This window comes from Vicugna pacos, chromosome 16 (genome assembly GCF_048564905.1).
Source record: "Vicugna pacos chromosome 16, VicPac4, whole genome shotgun sequence".
NCBI lineage: Eukaryota > Metazoa > Chordata > Mammalia > Artiodactyla > Camelidae > Vicugna > Vicugna pacos.
In genome coordinates, this window is record NC_133002.1 from 35,371,960 (window position 1) to 35,377,524 (window position 5,565).

Consider the following 5,565-nt stretch of genomic DNA (forward strand, 5'->3'; position numbering starts at 1 on the left):
AATCAACACCCCCAAAACTCTCAAGTGAATGAAGAGAATTGCTGAATTAAAAAATACATCTTCCTTCATAATAAAAAATATTTCCTGAAAGAGCATTCTAAGGTTAAAAAAGGAGCTTACAGGAAATGTTAAGAGGTTGGAGTTGCTAGGTTTGCCTCACCCGAGTCCAGGGTACACCCCATTCATCATTATAGGCTTTGGGGTGTTCTTCCAGTTTTGTTTGTGGCCTGGAAATTTCACTTCTGCCACACAGTTCACAGCCCGTCCTTTACTGGTCTCTTCCCAGAGGTCATTTTCATCACCATCTAGTCAAAAGAAGGAAAAGATAAGGAGACACATGTATTTGGTTCCATCCTTTTTGGATTTGGAAGCTCATATTTTTTAAATGACATTAGGAGTTCAGCCATATTGCTCTGTCAATGCGGATTATTCCTCCCCCTACCCCACCCCTTGGCTGTCACTCTTTGGAGTGAATGATACTGAGTTGAGTCTATTTCCTTTCTTGGGGAACTGTTGTGGGTAATTACAATACTCTCCCCTTACACTGTTATTCAATGGTTTTTGTTCACTTCATTAAATACGAAGTGAAGGGAGTTGTGATTGGGTCATACTCCACTATTTTTTTCCAGAAGTCTGGCTGTGGATATTTTGATGCTTTGTTATTTGACTCACAAAGGCGCATTTCTATTACTTCTTCACTATTAAATGTACCTTTTACTGAAAAAAAAATCTGAATAAATAAATATTTTACTGAATATATATAAATACACATACACAGAGTCTTTAATTAATGTAGTGCATTTTACCTTAAAATTATATAGTCTGGTATTAATATGCTAATTTGTCCTGTGTTTTTATTTGAATTCATCTGATAAATTTTCTCATTTTTAGTTGGTAATGTCTTAGTTTTATTTTGTTGTAGTTATGTCTGTGTTCAAACACGTCGTTAAGACTCTTAAAATATTTTCTGCTTATTTATAAATATAATGATCACTTATTAACCCACTGCACAACTTAAGAACTAAAACATTAATAACATCATAGCTATATATTCCCCCATCCCATCTCTTGCCTTTCCCTTATGGATAACTAGTATATTGAATTTTGTATTTAACATTTTCTTGCTTTTTAAAATTATGTGTTAACACTTAATATATTTAATTATTATGTTATTTAATCTTTGTTGTTTTGATCTTTATCTTTCTATGCATGAACATGGAATATTTCTTCATTTATTTAGGTCACCCTTAAGGTGTCTCAGTAGAGTTTTATAATTTCTAAGTATAGATCTTATACATCTTTTAATAGATTTAGTCTTAGGTATTAAGTTTTTTCTCTATAAAAGTTATCTTTTAAAAATATATATTTCCTAATCGCTGCTGGTATATAGAATTACAATTAATTTTTCTATGCTGATCATAAGATCCAGCCACCTTGCTAAACACTATTATTTTTTAGTGGTTTGCTGTAAATTCATTACTTTCTCTATGACAGGTGATTTCAAATCATTATGCTTCTAATTTCTTCTTATCTTACTGTATTGGCGAGAACTTAAAATGCTAGTTTCTTGCCTTTGCGGGGATGATTTCTCCCCTATTTATTCCACTTTTCCTCTTACGCTGGTTTGTTATTTCTGTAACCTATTTATCTTACTTTAGTGGTATCTCTATATATTTTAATATGCACATTTAATGAATTAATGTCAAATGATATTTTGCCCTTCATCCTGGTCAATGAAATAGCTTTTAGATCACTTTAACTCTGCTCTAACCCTCCTAACTCACTATTGCTTTTCCCCCAATTTACTGATTTTGGACATTTCAGTTCTGTCTTTTCTTAATCCCCACAGATTAGATTCCTGTATTACTTTACTGAGACAGTAGTTGTTTGGGCTTATTTTTATTTAACCGTTCTTTTTGCTCACTTTCCTTCTTGCATTGCTACCTTCCTACTTCTTGAACTAAATCCTTTGTATATTCTTTTAGATAAGATCTCTTTGTAAACTCATGTGATTGTTTCTTATACAGATTATTATTTTTTCCCCTCATAAATGAATGAGATTTGCTGAGAACGCAATTTATAGTGCTTAATAATTTTTTCTTATCATTTAATGGAAGTTAGTCCGCTGTCTTCTGGCTTCTGCCATTGTTTGTGAAATCTGCTGCTACTCTAATTGCCATTCTTTTGGAGGTCATCTGTCTTTTTCTTTCTGCTTTGCAGATCTTCTATTTATTTGATGTCCAACAGATTCACTATGATGTGACAAGGTATGAATTTATTTTTCTTGCTCATATTTGAGATATTTTGTGCTTCCTGGATCTGTGTATTCATGGTTTTCATCAGTTCTTTTGGAAATAATTTTCTCTCAAAATTTTCAAGGCATTTTCCATTGTCTTTGTTTTCAGTTTTACTCTTAAGAAGTCTGATGCCATTTTGATCCACGATCCTTTGTGTTACGTTTTTGGATCCTGTCTTTATTTCTAATGTTTTGAACATTCTAGATTATATGCCTTGGTTTGAAGTCTTTTCTTTTTTTTTCTGTTCATAATTCTGGGGCACTCAGTGAGACCTACCAATTCAGAGTCTCTATTCTTCATTCTTAGAAAGTTTCCCTTTTATCCATTCTTACTCTTTTTTGTTTGTGTGCTTCTCACCTTCTTTTAATCATATGATAGCTATCCGAGGCAATTCTCTAATTTTATTTCCTAACTTTAATCCTTTTTCTTTCTATTATTATTTTAAGAGAGTTTCTAGACTTTATATTCTGGTTCTGTTTACTTTAAAATTTCACCTATCTTATTTTTCATTCTACAAACTCTTTCTTGTCCTCCAAATGTTTTTATAGCACTCTATGCTTGTTTTATGGATGAAATATCTTCATATCATATCTCTATATTAATCGGAAGAGGGAGTTTTTATTTTGCTTTTTGCAACATCTGTTTTTTAAGTTCCTTTTTTCTGCTTGTTTATTTTAGACTCTTTCATTTTGAAGGTTTTGCTCAAATATTTGGTGATCCTTGACTGTGTTTAAGAACAAAACACTGTAAAATAATAATAATTGAAAAAAGAGCAAGGCACTAAAAGCTTACACAAAAGCTCTTGTGTGTTCATGGGGAAGGGGTTAAGCAATCAGTGGGCTTCATTTCAGGGTGATACGGAAGGATGATTAAGTTGGGGATCTGGCAATGGTGTGCCGGAGCTGGCTTACCTCAGCTTGCAAAAGCTGAATGGGTACACATACCTCCACTCTGCACTTAGCGACATCATATTGGCAGCTTGAAATTGTCCATGGGAATATTGACACCAGGGAAATCAACAAATGCTACAAACAATGGCACACTTCCTCCCAGATTGTTGGTTGCTAAACATTTACTGCCACATCCCTGTGAGCTGGTTCTTTAGGTTGGGAACCTCATATTAAACCCCGAGAGAAGTATATAGAAGACTTTTCTCCTATTATTCAGTTGTCCTAAGGAGACTTCCAGAATTTTCCCTGGTTGACAGCATTCTAGGAGTGGAATATAAGAAGAGAAATTGGGGGTCCAGTTTTAAATTTTAAACTTTCAGTTAAACTTTATGCTTTCAGCTTTGCCTTATCTCTCTTAGCTACTAACTTTGGTATCCCCAAGTCCCATGTCTGTTCTTCTCACTCTCTTCAGAGAATAACGCTCTGTTCTTTTAGGTAGTGGTGGACATCTTGATACCCATGATTTCAGACTTTTAACCCATCCATCAATTTTCAGCACATGCCTCAAGTCTACCTGCCACTGTGCCTGATGCTCCCTAGTCCTGAGCCCCTTAAGGGTTCTCTGATGGTAAATCAGTTCACTTATTGTTGATCCTGTCTGCAGGCATTTCAGGTGTGGCTGCATTTTAGTTTGTTGCTCCATCTTGGTTAATCAGGTACTACTCCTCCATCTGCTTTCTATATTCCAAAAATCTGTTGAAATTTATTGTCTGTTTCCTTTAGCTCTATTATCTTCTTTGCTTCTGTAGTTCTATACATTAAGAAAATTCTTGTATTATCATTTTTGTAACCAATGTACAATTTTAATTGGAATAGAGTTGATGTATAATATTATGCTAATTTTGGGTGTACTACATGATGATTTGACTTTTGCATACATTATGAAATGTTCACCATAATAAGTCTAGTAACCATCTGTCCCCAAAGTTATTACAATATAATGTATTACATCTCTGTGACCTGTTTACTATATATCTGGAGGTTTGTACCTCTTAATCCTCTTTACTCATTTTCTCCACTCCTCACCCCTCTTCTTTCTGGCAAACATCTGTTTTATCTGAGCCTGCTTTTGCTTTGTTTAGTTTTGTGCGCTTGTTTGTTTTATTTTTTAGTTTCCACATATAAGTAAGATATGCAGTATTTGTCTTTCTCTGTCTGACTTATTTCATTTAGCATAATGCCCTCTAGATCTATGTAAGTTGTCAGAAACGGAAAGATTTCATTTTTAATGGCTGAGTAATATATATATATATATATACACATATATATGTATATGTATGTATGTGTGTGTATATATATATATATATATATCTCGCATCTTCTTTATCCATTAATTTATCGATGGACACCTAGGTTGCTTTCATATCTTGGCTATTGTAAATAAAGCTGCAATGAACATTGGAATGCATATATCTTTTCAAATTAGCGTTTTTGTTTTCTTTGAGTAAATACACAGAAGTGAAATTGCTAAATCATATGGAAGTTCTATTTTGAATTTTTTGAGGAACCTCCATACTGATTTCCATAGCGGCTGAGCAAATGAACATCATCAGCAGTGCACAGGGTTCTTTTTTCTCCATATCCTCACCAACATTTGTTGTTTGTTGTCTTTTTGATGAAAGCCATTCTGAGAGGTGTGAGATAATATCTCACTGTGGTTTCGATTTGCATTTCTCTGACAATTAGTGATGTTGAGCATCTTTTTATGTCTCTTGGCTATTTGTATGTCTTCTTTGGAAAACTGTCTATTCAAATCCTCTGCCCATTTTAAAATTTGGTTGTTTGTTTTATTGATGTTGAGTTGTATGAGTTCTTGGTATATTTGGGGTATTAACCCCTTATCCAATATATCATTTGCAAGTATCTTCTATTCAGTAGTTTTCCTTTTTTGTTGATAGTTTCCTTTGCTGTGCAAAAGCTTTTTAGTCTGATGTAGTACCATTTGTTTATTTTTTGCTTTTGTTTCTCTTGCCTGAGGAGACATATCCAAAAAAAAAATATTGCTAGGGCAGATGTCAAAGAGCATACTGCTTGTTTTATGGTTTCAGGTGTTACATGTAAGTTTTTAATTCATTTTAAGTTTATTTTTGTATATGGTGTGAGAATGTAGTGCAGTTTGATTCTTTTGCATATAGCTGTCCAGTTTCCCCAACATGATTATTGAGGAGGCTGTCTTTTCCCCATTGTATATTCTTGTCTCCTTTGTTGTATATTAACTGACCATATAAAAGTGTGAGTTTATTTGTGGGCTCTCAAGTCTGTTCCCTTGATCTATGATCTGTTTTCTGCCAGTACCATACTGTTTTGATTATTGTAGC